Here is a 16,114-nt window from a genome sequence, read left to right on the forward strand (position 1 = left end):
CCGGCCGCCCCGTCACGTGTGCCCAAGTCCTCGGCCGGGCAGCGCCGTTCCCATGGTTCAAGGTAAGGGCCGAGCGGGCGCGCGGGTCAGCGGGTGTGGGAGCAGACGTCGCAGGCTGGGAAGCCCCAGCTCAGTGCCCAACTCACCCACTGCAGTCTGCCCCAGCCACCTTGCCCCCAGACCCCCTGTCCCACGCAGATACGGGGCCAGCACTTCCTGTCCCATCATGGTCCACCTTCAAAGTGAACTGCGCTGGGCATGGGGGCCTAAGGGAGAGGCTAGGAGACCACTGTGGGAAGGGAGGCTTCATTTCCCTCCAACAGTGGCCTGGGGTAGGGGGGTGGGGAGGGAAAGTTTGCCAAAGAGCTGCTTGGAAACCTGCCCCCGTTCTCTGCTGCCAGGACCTGAGACCTTTTCCATTCCTGAGACTTACCATCTGTCAGGCAGGCACCACACTGGGCACTTGACCTACCCGGCACCCCTGAGATAGGGTCATAGGTCCCATTTGACAGATGAAGAAACTGAGGCCCAGAGAAGTTTGGTCCCTTGCCCAAGGTCACACAGTGAGTGGTGGAGCTGAACTCAAAACCTGCCTCGGGCACCACTTCATGCCCATGTTTGTGTGAAACCTCAGCTTAAGTAGTGGGGACAGAAGCAGGGGTACCAGACTGACATTTGCATTTTCTCAGTCAGGAATGAAAAAATTCCAAGCACATAAAAAAAAAAAAAATCCAAGAGCAGCTTCATCGCCACCCCCCAGCTCCTTCACCTCCACAGGCTCAGTGCCATGACCCATCCAGGCCAGGACGGTGGGCAGGTGTGGTCCTGCCAGTGTGCATCTGTGGCTCTGAGACAAAGAACTCCAGAGTCACCCTCATGGACCTTTCTCCAGGCCAAAGGGACTGTCCTGGAAGCCCGAGCCCCTGCATGCCTCCAGTGCCCCACACCAGGAGGCCAGAGTTCAGGAGAGTGGAGGGACAGCACCAGGCTTCTCTGTGCACTGCCCTCTGCCATGCCAGCCAGGCTCCTGGGGGGCTTACAGGGACAGTGGGAACTTCCAGCTCCTGAGAAGTTCAGCCTTGCTCGGAACGCACACACACGGTCTTCCCCCTCCCCCCGAACCAGAATTGTGAACAGGGCCCAGGTGACCAAGGCTCTTTCCACCAGACCCCTCTGGGCTGTGGGGAGGGCGGCTTGAACTCTGCACCGCCTGTGAAGTACCGGTAGCTCTGCTGGAGCTGGGGAAAGTTTGTCACGGCTGCAGCCAGGCTCAGCCAGCCTGAGCTTCCCTTCCTCTTTCCGCCTTGGCGGGCATCGCGTTGCGTCTGCGTGATGCTGGGGAGAAACACAACAGCAGTCTCTGCCCAGGTTTTGGGCCCTGTACCCTGGGTTTCCTGGGAGGCTGGCTCATCTGGACTCACTTGGCAAGCTTGGAAAGGCTCCTGCAGGCTGCGGCCTGGGGAGGACCCACAGGCCATCCCAGCCTCAGTGCCCCAGGGCCTGGGGAGGGAGTGGGGAGCTCTGCGAACCTCACCTCGCTGGTCTCCAGGGCACGTAAGCTGCGAGGAACACAGCGGAGGGAAGTGCTGCTTCCTGCCCCACCTTTCCAGCAGGTGGGGCGGGAGCCCCAGACACCCACTGCTGGTGCCCGTGCAGTCAGGCAACATGGGCAAGGGTACCGGGGAAGGGTGGGCACGGGCAGAAGAGTCGCCTTTCTGGGTGACCTTGGACCAGTAACGCTCCCTTTCTAGACCTAGCCCCCATCTGTGCCAGGAGGGGATAGATCACCCTCTGTCCCCTGGAGGCCTCCACGGCTCTGTTCCTGGTAGCCCTGGATGGAGTGGCCAAGGCCGGGGGGGGAGCCACAGCCCATTCTCTTGTTGTCCTGGTGGTGAGGGAGTGAGGAGCGGTTTGGACATCTCAGGCCAACCTGAGTCCCAGCCCCCAGTCCCTGCCAGCCCTACCCCCTCTCACCCCCATCTTGCACACTCAGGGCCAGCTCTAGGTTGCCAGGGCTGGTTTAGGGTGAGGCTTTGTGGCCGGGCCCCTGGCTGCCGTGTGCCTCGGGTCCCACCACGTGGGCTGACATACAGAGCCGGGGCAGTGGGATCCAGAGAGGAGTAATTACAGCTCTCGGAGGGGAGATCGACCACATCCCAGTCAATCGCGTCCAGCTCGAAACTCTCCGGGCAGAGGGGAAGCAGATTGGCAGCTGGCCCCTCCTGTCCTCCTCTTAGCTGCCACTCTGCTGCCACCTCCCATTCCAAAGCAGCAAAGCCCCAACCCGTGCGTCAGGACACTGTGGTGTGTGGTGGAGAGGGTGGGCTCCAGGCCGTGTCTGGGGTGAGTCACTTAGGGCCTCATCTGCAGATGGGTGCTTCTGCTCCCCACCCACACAGGGTGGGCACCTGGGCACCTGTGAACTGGGCGAGGCTGTGGGGCCCACCTGAGCAGGCGGCAGCCAGTCTGTGCTGGTCTTTCTTGCTCTCAGCCCCTTGGGATTGCTCCAGAGGGCTTTGACGAGGCTGGAGCCTCCCACCCTTGCCAGTCCCTCTCCTTCCCCTTGGACTAGGAGGTGCCAGCTGCAGGGTGAAGTCTGCTGTCAGAGCTCTTTGTCCCATGGGAACTAGGTCCCCTCATTGGGTTCAAGCTGTCTAATCCTCTCCACCTCCAGGCCTTGGTCCAGGCCCCTTGCTGGGGTCAGGAAGGCCTATGAGGGGCTGCTCCTGCTGCCTGGGGAGAGGTGGGCTGTGGCAAGAACCCAGAACTCAGACCAGGTCTGGGTCAGAGCCCAGCTTGCGGCTTCCTGGCTGAGGGGTCCTGGGCCCTGTGCTCCTGGGCCACACACGGCTCCTGGGTCCCCGCTTCCCGGGGGTCGTGTAAGTGGGGCTAGAGGGGGACAGGAGTCAGACAGACCAGGCCCATAAGCCCTGCTCAGAGGAGGGCTTTATCAAGTCCACGCCTGGGGTTAGGGTCAGAACTGGTCTTTAGAGGACACTCAGTGGCTGCAGCATGGAGGGTGACTTGGAGGGGTGGCAAGAGGCAGGGGACCCTGGGAGGAAGCTGCAGCAGGGGAGCAGAGGAGGCCTGGACCAGGGTGGCCAGAGGCCGTCAGATGCCGGGCACATTCAGGGCTGCCGGATGTATGTTGGGGCAGTGGGCAGATGGCCAGGACAGGACAGGACAGGACAGGCGTCACTTCCATAGAACTCTAAGCAGAGGCTAAGCTGGAGACTGAGCCAGGCCTGGACACTGGGTGGGCTGCACGTAAGCAGTGAGGAGCCTGGGTATGCGAGCACCTGGAGGAGGACTGTATTCAGGACCAGCGTAGCACCAGGCCATACGTCCTGCCCTGGCAGGATGTTGCTACTGTCCTCGATGAAGGTGGTCCTAGGTAGTGGCAGCCAGTCACCTGTGACCATGTGCTCAGCTCTCCCAGGGGGCTGGGCCAGTAGGGAGGACTAGGAGCTGGCTGTCCAGGGACTGGACAGTGGTCCCAGCACAAACCAGGCTCCCAGGGCTGCAGCCACATCTGTCACATTCCCTGGCTGCCGAGTTGGCAGTGAGGCCATGCTGTAAGAGCATAGCCTTTAGGCCTGACCAGAGCTGTCTGTGTCCAAGCTGTGAGTCCCTGTTAAAGTTACTTCACCTCTCTGGGCCCAGATTCTTTAGTCATAAAATGCCAATAGTTATATCCACATGGGAGGATGTATCATGCGATGGGCCGGGGATGGGGGGGACCCTCACTGCTGAGCACTAGTGAAACCTCTTCCGGGCCAGGTGTACCCGGGGAAGCCATGGTGGTGCCAGAAGGTGGCCTTGGGCAGACTGGCCACAGGGCTGCCCCTCACAAGCAGGCAGTGCCCACCGTGAGATGGCACTGGCTCCCTGGCTGTGAGGTCGTGAATGAGCAGAGCCATTGCCACCTGCGTCTTGGTGCTTCCCAGCCAGGTCCAAGGTTTCCACAGGCAAAGACGACCCCTCGGGCAGTCCCGGGTTGGCCTTGCCTGTCTGCTGGGCCTGCATCTGGGACCCATGGGGAAGAGTCCACTCTTTTGTTTTGTTACATGTAACTTACAACCACAAATCTGTGGCCTGAGAACCAGGACCAGCGGCATCAGCATCCAGGGAAGGTGGAGGGTGCAGGCGCCCAGCCCCTTCCACTCTCCTGGGGGACTCCATGTGCCCTTGGTTCTAGAAAACACACAGGCCGCTACAACAGAAAGCTGTCCACTTACCTAACAGGTGACTTCACCTTTTATGCCACGTTAGTGTTTATCTAACACACATTCAGTTTAATCTACATCGTGCCGTTTTAATAAACGCGATACCCGCCTGCCCGAAGAGAGAAATGAGGCCATCCTGCTTGTTTGGGTTCATTGCCTACAAAGTCAAAGGCCCTAGCCCCTGGCTGAGGTCCACACCTGCACTAGCTCTGCAGGTGGCTGTGTTGGCCACATGGAAGTCACACAGGACCATCCTATCCACCGGTGCTCCCCCTTGTCCTCTGCCCCCTCCTTTCTGCCCCATGTCTGTGCATGCTCGGCTAGTGCCCTGACTGAACTGCTCACCCCTCCTCATGGCCTTCCCTGGATGGATTAGCGATGGTCCTGCAGGCCGTGCACAGCTTGGGTTTATGTAGACTTGATTTGGGGGTGCACTGGGAGTAGGATTAGACACGGCGCAGGACAATTCTCCATGGACTGTAACTTGGGTACAGGAGGCAGGTGTCCCAGATCTGGGGAAGGTAGCCCTGGGCTGGAGCAGTCTTGGAAGGCTCCCTGGAGGCAGAACTTAGCTGCAAGGAGAGTACGGAGTGAGGGCGCAGGTGTGGCAGAGAGCAGGGGCATGCCTGCCGTCACTGGAGGCGGGGGAGACCATCTGGTGACGGTGGCCTGCTAAAGATGCCCCTGAATTTCCCTGCTCCCTTAGTGGAAGCTGCTTCCCCTTCATCTTGTCGCTTTGGACCCTTTAAGAGGACGAGGGCTGAGGCCTCACTCCTGCCCTGGCCTCAGTGCGCTGCCCTCCTGGGTGGGCTGAGGCCGCCGCGCCCTCCTTCTCCCTGGGCTCTCCAGCTGCCAGCCCTGTGCGGTGCCTGCCACGCATCCCCTAGCGCTGGCTCTCAGTGTTTTGCCAAGAGTGGCCTGAAGTGGGCACGAGGCTGCCGGGGGCGGGTGGGGGCGGCGGCCTGCAGGGCCCCAGGAGCTCCCTGCCCANCGTGGGGGAGGGGCAGGGAGCCAGTGCTCCCGGCAGCCAGGACCCGGCTCTTCCCTGCTGGTGAGCTGAGGCAGGTTATTAAACCTCTCTGCGGGCTTTTCCCCCTCCAGTCACCATCGAAGATCCCAGACACCGGGTAGGCCCTTGACAAATGGGACCTGATGGTGGGGTCTGGGGTCTCTGCCTACAGTCAGGTGGGGCCTGCGGAATGGCCCTGTGTCAGGCTTGGCCGAGGATCCTCACTTACAGCCCACCCAGTCCTAGCTGTACCCAGACCCTTGAAGGGGCCCAGGGAGCCCCACTGGGACAGACCCCACTCCCCTGGCCTCCCCTGCTGTGTTCCTGTGTGCTGACTGGCTTCTGTACTCCAAGACCCTTCTTCCCTGAGGGCCCTCCCTCCTGCTACCCACTGCCTGAGGACCTTGCCTGGCCAGTGCCAGGTCTCTGCTCCTTCATCAGCCTCTCAGGGACATACCCCTGTCCTGCCACCTCCCAGTGGCCCTGTGACACCATCCCAGGCACCAACAGTTGGCTCTGGGGTTCCTCCCTGTCAGTCTTCTCCATGGGGAGACTGCTGACCCTGTCCACCACCTGCATGGTGTCTGCTCACCAGGGGCACTTGGTCCACACTTGCTGGGCAGCAGGGCCGTTCCTGTGGTTGGGAGGGCCAGCCTGTTGTGCAGGGTCCTCTGTGTGGCCCCCCTGGACTGATTCCCATATTTAGAGCCAGAAATGGCATCTGTTCCCATCAGGACCTTCCCTCAAAATACCCCAAACCAGCAGAACACCCACTGGGAAGGAGGGGCTCAGAGGGCGTCCAGCAGGGTCTGTCACCAGCGCCTCCCCCCCCCACCCCATGGCAGGGTCCTCAGCTGTCAGAAGGCAGTTCTGCAGGGCTGCAGGCCTCCCGGGCCGGCCCAGGTCAGTTGTGCAGTGACAGCGCTGACCAGGGTCTCCACTCAACACACCCATGCTCGCTTAAGAGCAGCTGGGCCCACTCTTTAAAAAAGAAAGTTGATGTGAGAACAAAATTGCTCCAGGAGGCCTCGGCCACCAGGCCTGGCTCAGGTGGCCACACCGTCCACATAAGTTACAGCAGAGTAGCCAGCTCAGCCCCATGGAGAGGCCCAGAGGCTGAGAGAGGGCCAGCAGCACCTCCAGCCTCTGGGTCCAGGCAGGACCAGGCAGTGGCCATCCACCCTGGGATGAATGGACTAATGAAGGAGTGAGGGAGGTGAGGGACACGGGGTGGTGGGTGCTCAGGGCTCCGCTGCCCCAGCTAAGAGGGTAGCAGCTGAAGCCCTCCTCAGCGATCTCCTGCCTTTCACTTGAGAGGGCACTTGGGGTGACCTGGATGGAAGCAGAAGTCTGGACCCCATCAGGAGCTGGACGCGCTTCGTAGACAAGCTCTGGTGGCTCTAGTGAGCCGCCCACCGGGTCCTTGCTTCAGTGGGGAGGAAGCCTCTGCAGTTGTTTGTGCACTTGTGATTAAACTGAGTCACTTCCAAAGTCCCTCCATACCCAAAAGAAAGGGATTTGGGGTTCTCAGATTCGGGGCATCTGCTGTGCACATGTCCTGACCTCCTAAGACTCTAGAACTTTCCTTGAAGATTCTGGGCATCCGTGACAACACCCCTCAGACCTCCCGCATACGCTCCTGCGTCCTCTGGCTGCCCATGGTCCTCCTGCCCTCTGGTCCCACCCACCCAGCAGTGCCCACCACGTGCCCCCTCTCAAGCTCCACAGGGGGAGATCAGATATGGGCCGGGTGCAGGGGACAGGCGAGCTCCTGGTTAGGCCAGATGTGCTGAGTGCCCACCTGTACTTTGAAGGAAAGTACCAAAGCAGGGACAGGTAGCAGCAGCCCACACCCTCCCTTTGGTTGCTGGACAGGCCTCCAGGCTCTGTGGGATCCTGGCTGCTTGGTCCTTGTCCCTGTCCTGTTCTTCATTCACCTTCGATGAGACACACACACCCGTGCCCTCTGCAGCAGGTGGGCAGGAAGGAGCAACCCCGCTTCCTACACCGGCCAGATCCTCACTCAGCAGAGGCACGACTCAGGCTTCAAGAGGACGCCTGCCCCTCCCAGGGGCGGCACCCATTGCTGCTAACTCACCGCTGTGGTGTCCCGCTCCTCTGACCACCGTGAGCAGCTTCCTTGGGCCTCCTGGAAGAGCAGCTCACAGCGGCTGGTTCTCGCTCACATGGCCCCTGCTTTACGCATCCTGCCCGTGTTCAGTGCTGTGAAGGTGGCGGTTTGCATGTCAAAGCTGAGACATGCTCACGTGGGCCACCTGGGGCGCGGAGACCCTGCGCCGGGGCAAGGAGAGCCCCACCCCTCGCTCAGCACACAGAGCCTTGGAGACTGCCTGTGACCTCCATGCATCCCGGGTTGTTAAGTACACGGACTTTTGCTTTCACACTCCTGTGGTGACCTGTGTGGTGGCAGAACGAGGTCACTGTGCACATGGCTTGCCCTGTACCCATCCCCATGTCTCCCCGCTTGCTCTGAGGGCCTGCACTCACAAGGTGGGGGTCCCCAGTGTGAAGAAGACCCTGTGGAGCTGCTGTCCCTCACACTGGGCCTCCCCAGGACAGGACAGACGTCACCCGGCCCCACCAGAACAGAGTGCTTCCCATGGGGCTCCCAGGCAGGCCACTCAGCTGGATTTTGTGAGCTCTGGAGGCCCAAGAATCCTGAGCCTGGTTCCTGGATGCCATCACCTGCCCAGGTTGGGCCAGCAGGGACCCAAACCTCAGGAGAAAATAAGAATCTGCCTCCGACAGGTCCCAAACAGCGGGAAAGGAGCTGAGCTGTGGGGCCCTGGGCCCTGGGCCCTGGCAGGGGAGGCGGTGCTGATGCCACCCTTTATTTCCACTTCATGTTGGAAAGGGTTTTGTTCTGCTTCGTTTTTTCCAGGTGGAAATGTCGGGTGGGCGGTGCCTCTTATTTCTTGGCACTCGCAGAGGTCACCCACCGACCGCCTCCCGGTTCCCACTGCCCAGTGAGAAGTCTGCGGTCATGCTTGCTTTCCCCCTGCAGGGCATCTGCATTCGTTTTTCTCTTTATTGGTGGTTTCGAGGGCTTTGGTTATATTGTTCCTTGTTGTTTTCTTCACGTTGGTGGTTCCTTGAGCCTTTTGGCCTTGTGGCTTCAGAGTCATTGTCCCATCTGGAAATTTTCCAGCCAATGTTTCCTCTGATCATTTTCCTGGGGATTGTAATTGCACACATCGGCTCAGGCCACTTGACGTCTCCCACGTCTCACTGAGGCCGTCCATTCACTGTTTGGTTTCTTCTGTCTCCTCTCGCTCTCTGCTTCACCTGGGTGGTTTCTATTGCAAGTCTGCAAGTCTGCAGGCCGAGCCTCCGGTAGTGTCCAACCTGATATGGACCCCATGATGTATTCCACATCTTAACCAGGGCCGAGTTTTCATCTTTGGAGGTTAGACACTTTCATGTCATTTACATTTCCAGTTCACACTCTGTTCCCCCTTGGTGCTTCCCCTGGTGTTACAGACAGTAGCTTTTAACAGTCTTGTATCCTAATTCCGTTCTTGGGCCATCTCTGGGCTAGTTTCAGAGACTGGTTTTTCTCGTCACTGGGATTTGCTTTTTCTTCTTCTTCTTTGCATTTGAGGAACTGTTCACTGGACGCCAGACGTTGTGAATTTTACCATGTTGGGTGCTGGGTACTTTATTCCCTTATGCATGTGTGAACTCTGTTCTGCGATGCAGTTAGGTCGTTGGGAAATGCTTGATCTTTTCAGGTCTGGCTTTTTAAGCCTTGTTGGGCAAGACCAGAGCAGTTTTTAGTCAAAACCCTCCCGGTTTCCCTCCCTGGTGCTACGTGGGTTAAGATGCCTTCCTGTCCGACGGGACGGGAGCTGTTTCTGGACCTGCCTGAGCTTCAGGTGCTGCTCCCTAAAGCCCCGTCAAGTGGCTCTCTCCCTCGGGCCACAGGTCATTCTGCTCTCGTGTGTGCTGACCTGTCCTCAGCTGACCACTGCAGGGCCTCTGCCGGCTCCGGGCTCTCCTCTGCAGTGCTGTGTCCTGAAGCTCTGGCTGCTCTGGCTTCCTTGGGCTCCCAGCCCTCTGCCTTCAACTCAGAGAGATGCAGCTCCCCCCGATTCCTCTGCAAGCTGACCAGGCACTGACCAGGCAGGACCCTAGATGATCAGAGGGCCCCCTTTGTTTCTTCTCCTGTCTTGAAAGTCACTTTCCTTCATCATCTGATGTCCAGTGCTTTGAATGCCATTGTTTCAGTTTTGTCCTGGACAGACAGTCCTTCGACCTCTGTGGTTTGTGGCTATTCTCTGTAATGAGGGCTGGTCCTCCTGGTGATGAGGAGGGTCCTGGCAACTTCTTCATTGTCGTCACTGGGCTGAGACACGGAGGGTAAGAAATCCTTCCTGGGCTCCTGCTGCAGCGCCTCTTGCAGTGTCCCCCTGGTGCCTCCCCTGGACAGCTGCCCAGGCCAGGAGCCCTAGGTCACCTGACTCCCTGCCCCTCACTGCATCCAGCCCCCAGAGTCCTGCGAGGGCACCCTCCTCCAGCCACACCGCCCCTCTCACCTGAGGCCTGGCGCCCATCACCACACCACGTGCCCTCCCCGCAGTCAGCTCTGACCTCAGGACCCCACTCTCCAGCCAGCACTGCCAGTCAACTGAGAGTGTACACTGGGACAAAACAAGAGGAGCAGAGCTGCCAGAGCCCCTATCCCCAGCGACCCCCATTCCAGAACGTCATAGTAAGGTGGCCAGGCAGGTCCGGGGAGTAAGGGGCAGGCTGGGGTTGCAGAGCTCAGGGGAAGCCTGTTTCTGGAAGATGGTCTGGGTCGGAAGCTGGGTGACAGTACCGTGGGAGGGACCCATGGCACTTGGGGGTCAGGAGGAGAGGCAGCAAGGAGTCTGGAGAGGCACAGCCCCAAGGAGTTGTAGAGAGATGCACAGGGGCTGAGGGTCTGGTCCTGTGTGCCCAGAGTGTGGTCCGGCAGCCCGTTCCCCAGGCAGCCCAGCGCCCAAGACAGGCGGACAACCAACACAGAGTGATCCGGGAGGAAGGGCACCTGGCTGCAGCCGAGGGCGTCGGGAGATGAGGCCCGGGGTCTGTGGAGGTGGCTCCCCTCGGCCATCCCTCCTTCTTGAGCTGCGAGCAGAATGAAGCTTTCTGGCCCGGAAGCCCCTCAGCCTGCTGCCCGCGGTCCTTCACACAGCCGCTCCTCTCCCAGCTCAGCTCCCCTCCCTTCAGGCCTCGGCCGTCCTGGTCTCTGGCAGGCCACACCTCCCAGCTGTGGTCCCGTGAGCGCTCTCTGTCCTCCCTCCTGACATCACTGGTCAGGCCCTCAATCGGTAGAGGCAGTGGGGGAGGACACCCTGGAGGAGGTGGATGGAGGAAACCTCAGGGCTGTTCTGGAAACGGCTCTCAGTGAGCTGATAACAGGAAAATACGCAGCAGCATGGTCCACAGGGTGGTCTGGGTTTGTTAAAAAATAAAATAAAAAAACACATATAGAAATGCCCCCCAGCTCTGCAGGCCCCACAGGGCTGGAGCCCTTCCCACACGGCCACTTGTCATCGCAGATGGCTCTCTCGTGGCACCCTGTGCTGGGGGGCAGTGGGTGTGACCTACCCAGAGCACCACACAGGACAGATCAGCACCAGCACTGCCAGGCCATGGGCAGCAGGCAAGGTCTGCGCCAGGGGTGTGCATCCAGTCTGCTGCTCTCTGGGCCCCCCGACCAGGCAGGGGCCGTGTCCCCGTTTGTCACTGTCCCAGCACAGCCCAGTGCTTGGCACACAGCCAGGCTCCATGGAGCAATGGAGGCGGGAGGCTGGCTGGAAGCTGGCATAGATGTCTTGTCTCAAAGAGGAAGAGACTGAGGCCCACGGTCACACGGACACCATGGAGGAGAGTTGGGGTCCCACCCACATGTTGCTGACCTGGGCCGACTTGGCGTCAGGGGTGACCGGGGATGGGGGAGAGGTGGCACCCAGCTGCCTGGAGCCCTACGCTGCAGCCCGCCTTCTGGTGGCAGGAACATGGAGGGCTGTGGTGGGGGCTCCCTGAGGGTGTCTGTGGACAATGGCCATGGGCTGAAGCGGGCCGAGTCTGGACCCTGGGCTGTTTAGGAAACTTGTGCAGGACCCACGGGGCCCTGGAGGTTGGGAGGACGAGTGGCCGTCCAGGTGCCTTGTGTGCACAGTGGCGTGGGCAGAGAGGCTGAGGTGGGCCACCCGGTGACCCCAGCCCAGGGAGAAGATAAGAGAGGGCCGACACCCGCTGCGATCTGCCGCCTGCCCCCTTGACCCAGCGCACAAGCGGGCAGGGTCCCTCCGGCATCAGGCACGTAGTAGCCACTAGGCGTCTGGTGAGGGAGCGTCCCGTGGCCGGGACAGGCAGCAGGCCCTGGTTGGTGCTGCAGTGAGGGTGGGTGTGGCTGATCCATCTGGGTGCCCAGGTGGGAAGGACCAGAGATCAAGCGGCTCAGGATGGACTGTGGAACCTGCTCATGTCTGCCATGCCCCTCAGGCCAGGGTGGTGGGCCAGCTCTGCAGAGGACCTCCAGGAGGGCGGCCTGCCCGACTGGGCCCACTGCCTCATGGCACCCCAAGCCTTTGTTCCCTGGGCAGCTCTGTGGCTGAGGGGCCAGGAGCTTGGCCTGCACCTGCCCACTGAGGACGCAGGGCGAGTCCCACCAAGGCCCCGAGCCCTTGCCACTCCGCTCCGTGGGGCCTGTATCATGAGGGCCTTGCTGGACACTGAAGTTGAACTCAAGCTGCTGAGCCAGGCGGTGGGCTGAGGCCTGGATCGGGTCCTGGCTGTGCTCCCTGACTCTGCCTTGGTTTCCCTCCTTTGCATGAGGATGCTCCCAGCCCCGACGCAGGTGCCTGGGAAGGTGTGAGCTTGATACTTGGTGTGCTGCGGCCCCTGCCCGGCACCCTCCTGTCACGTTCGGTTCCTACAAGAGGAAGTGAAACTTCAAAAACTAAAACCAGACAAAACAAAACCAAAAAGCCCCCACTTAAGTCCAGCAGCAGAAGGGGTTTTAAAAACTCAACTTCTGTGCATGGTTATTTTTAAGGGGGAGAAAAGTCAACCCATCTGCAGCTGAGCTGGGGCTCCTCTGGCCTCCCACCCATTTCCTGACACACTGCTGGGTTCTTGAATGTGGCAGCTCCTCCGCCCCCTGGCCTGGCCTGCAGCTCTGAGCCTGCTGTGGCCCCACCCCCACCTGCCCAGGAGGCTCTAGGGGGCAGGCAGGTGACTGTGGAGGCCACAGGGCAAGACCCCTTCCCACACCTGGCACAACCCTCTGCACACCCAGAGCCCTGCCCTGCTTGCCCAACCCCATTAAACAGCACAGAGGTAGCCCCTACTGTGTGCGCTCGCTGTGCGGACCCCTGGTGGCCGGAGGACTGTAGACTGGAGAAGGTCCTTGTCCTCTAGGGGCTCTTCTGCAGGACGTGGGGGGAGGAGGCTGTGGTGCTGTGTCCTTCCCTGCTTCAGGCAGGGAGCAAGGTGTGAACACACCAGGGTAGGCACCATGTCACCCCGCCCACTGACCCCTACTGTGTGCCTTTTCTTTGGGTTCATTGTCTATCAATGGGCTGACATAACCCTGCTGGACTGCCCCAGGGATGGGCACTGTGGGAGGTGCCGTGCTGTCCTGCGCAGAGGCTCTGTGCCACAGGTGGGCTTCCCGTCGTGAGGAGCCAGCCTGAGTGAGCCAGGAAGTTCAGCAGAGGGACTAGGAGTTGGGTGGGGACCCTGGGGGCAGGGTCAGGCCCAGGACATTCCTGAGCATCCTCACTGTGCTAGAATCAGCCAGGGCAGAGGCTGGGGCGCCCGAGGTGGGTGTGAACCCCGTTGTCCTCATGAACACACGTGAGGCTGGACAGGAGAGGCCTGGGGGCTCCAGGACAGCTGCAGCTCTCCATCCAGATGCTGCTGTGGGCCTCCTCCCACCCTCTGGTCCCCATCCCCTGGGGGCTGGAGGCAGCTTGGGTCACTAAGGAGATGTGTGGGTGTCCTGGGCAAGGCTCCTTCTCCGTGGGCCTCGACCACCCCTTTGGACAAGGAGGGAGGAGGCTAGACCCTCCACTGCTGAGCTTGCCCCTGCACCCTACGTGTGGGCACAGCCCAGGCTACCCCCGTCCTGGGCAGAGAGTTTGCTAGCCTGGGTGGGAACTAGGATTTGAGACAGGCCGATTCCCAGGTGAGGGGGACAGCCCCCCTCAAATAGGCAGCCAGCTCCAGCCATGCTGATGGTGGGTAGTGACCTCATCTTCATGAGGCCCAGAGTGCTGCCCAGGCCATGCTGAGCCAGGGCCTCCTCTGCCCCCAGCCACCATCAGCCCTGCACCTGTGCTGCAGACCGGCCTGCCCACTGTGGGCCTGGGGTCGTTGCACGTGCCCGGGCCTGTGAGCCCTGGCGAGTTGGAGGCTGCTGCCCTCTGACCTGGACCCCTGTCAGGAAGTGTGGGATGGGCCCCAGCTGAGATGCCTCCTTCCTCTAGCCGGTGCAGAGGCTCCGACCCCTGCCAGGCCAACTGCACAGACACCTGCCTCCTCCAGGGTCCTGGGTCCTGGCCATGGCCCTGGGGCCCGGCATCCCCTGACCATGGCCTCTGCTCCAGCTCCTCTCCTCCAGCCCACAGCTGCCCCCTACTCTGGTCCCCTTCCCAGCACCAGCCAGGCTGGAGTGCTGGGCCTCCTCTGGCTTTTCAGCTCTTGGCCTGAGGGGCAGGTCCTGAGGTGGCCTTGTGACATGGATTTTGGCAGGCTTGGGCTCCGACAGGCCCCTGGGCTCAGAGCAGGACACGGGTTTCCTGTCTTCTTGGGCCACTGCTCCCTTCTGGCCTCAGTGTACTTTCAGAGAATGTGGATCAAGGTTTCCTTCCGTCCAGTGGCTTGAGAGCCACTGCCTCCCAGACAGCAGCTTCCCATCTGTGACAGGCATTTCCTCTGCCACCAGGGAAAGCCATTAACCTGGGAAAGCCCCAGAGGGGACCTGGGCATCAGACACGTCCAGTGCATGAGGCAGGTGGCTCAGGAGGCCACGGGCATGGTTCTTACCAGCCCTGCCATTGCTGAAGTAAGGCCAGAGCCAGAAGGGAGCCCCTTCCCACCACCTCATCCCCGCCTCCCTCCCAGCTGCCCCCCGGCTCTGCAGGGTCTGCAGGGGTGTTCCCTCCCCTCTCCTGGAGCTCAAGGGCACCAGAGGCGGTCCGTCTGTCACTGGCTCACGCGGAGCACCCACTGTGGGCCCGGCTCAGGGCAGGGCAGGGAACTGAGGGTGAGGCTCTGCGCTCAGGCTGACCCCCAGGGCACCTCATCTAGGGCCCAGGGAGAATTTTAGCATATCCAGAAAGCACCAGAGATGTTGGATGGAATGTCCGGGTCTCTGTGCTCTTTCTGGGACCCCTCAGGGAGCCCAGACTAGCAAGCTGGCAAGCCAAGGCACCACATGTTTCCTGAGCAACCCGCCCCCATCCCGGGCCTGGATGCACTAATTCCTCAACTGTGGGCATTTTCTTGGTTCCCGACAGAATGAGAGCCCCTGGGAACCCTGCTGGGCCCTCCCTGGCCCTGGCCTGCTGAGCTCCAGGTGCTGGTCTGGGCTGCAGACTGCACTTGGGGGCAGGCGTTCCCAGTGCCCCCAGTGCCCCTCCGTGAGGCCGTCCCTGGCCGGCTCTGGATAACATCTCGGAGCCCAGCTGGGGCAGCCGGCGCTGCTGCACTTCGCTGTCTGTTTATTACCGAGCGCAGCGCAGGAATCCAGGAGCCCGCAGAGCGTGAAATTAGGAACAAATGTGGACGAGGTCTAGACAGGAACTCTGCGGGCCGCTCTGCTCTGCTCCAGGACCACGGGCCCTTGGGCTTCCAGGTAGCGGGAGCACTTTGAAACCAGATGGGATGCGTTTGTGGAGCAAGGATCTCAGTCCCCAGAGCCCTCAGAGAACGCCACACTGAGGGGAGCCTCAGAGGCCACAAGCGCGGATTCCCAGCCCGGCCCTGTCCTGGCCCCTCAAAGCCAGCCCTCTCTGCCCCAGCCTCGCTTTCTCCATCTGGAGATGAGTGGCCCCAACGTCACTTGGTTGGAAGGACACTTGTTAAGCCAGCAGGTCCCGGGCTCGCCGCAGCCTGGAAGCCATGTTCACCAGGCCCCCAGCTCTGGTCCCAGGGATTGGAAGTCCCTGGGCTACAGGGGCCGGCGGGCCTGGCCAGGCTTGGCTTCTCGGTCCTACCGGAGTGCTGGGCACCTCAGGAGAGCCGGCAGACAGAACCTTCATCAAGCTTTGCTGCAGGGGCTGGGGTGGACACATGAAACAAACCACGGAGGCTGCAGCCTCGCGGCCTTCGAGGCTAGTGCGAGATGGGCAAGAGGGGACACAGAAAGATAGAGCTGGGAGAAGGGCAGGACGTGAGAGCGTGTGTCCTGTGGTCGAGGGCAGCCGCACAGCAGAAGGCTGTGAGAGCTCCGCCGGGAGGCAGGGAGGCAGGTGGAGGCGGGTCTGGCTCTGCCGCCAGGTGCTTCCTGCCTCTGCCCCGCCCAGCCATGGCCTGATGGTGGGTGTGGAGACAACAGAGCCTGTCCGCTCGGCTGCCCAGACGAGACAGGGGCTATGGGAAGGGCCCCCTGCACAGGCTCCAGGGTGGAGGGAAGCAGAGGGCCCATCTCACAGCCTGCCCCTGTGGAAGCTGGGGTGGGGTGGGGTGGGAAGCAGGATTTATAAAGCTTTGAAGCCGTTTATGGTCCCAGGGGGCAGAGCAACAGTTCATCGAGCCCCACTGAATCGCTGGCTGGCAGCAGGTGGCTTCAGAATTGCTGCTGGGTGGCAAACAGGCGGTGGCTGCCCTGCCAGGCTGTCACGGGGCCGCCTGGCACTTCGCT

The 16,114-nt window shown here is 61.1% G+C and overlaps 1 protein-coding gene across 1 annotated transcript in view; it reads left to right on the forward strand.

The window, feature by feature from the left end:
- The window catches only part of Fam163b (family with sequence similarity 163 member B), a 25,099-nt gene continuing 8,985 nt past the window's right edge, over positions 1 to 16,114 (forward strand). Inside the window, exon 1 of the mRNA XM_015505796.2 lies at positions 1 to 62. The gene's annotated coding sequence lies outside the window, so the exon portion shown is untranslated. The remainder of the gene's footprint in view (positions 63 to 16,114) is intronic.

Source organism: Marmota marmota, unplaced genomic scaffold, assembly GCF_001458135.2.
Source record: "Marmota marmota marmota unplaced genomic scaffold, marMar, whole genome shotgun sequence".
Classification (NCBI taxonomy): domain Eukaryota; kingdom Metazoa; phylum Chordata; class Mammalia; order Rodentia; family Sciuridae; genus Marmota; species Marmota marmota.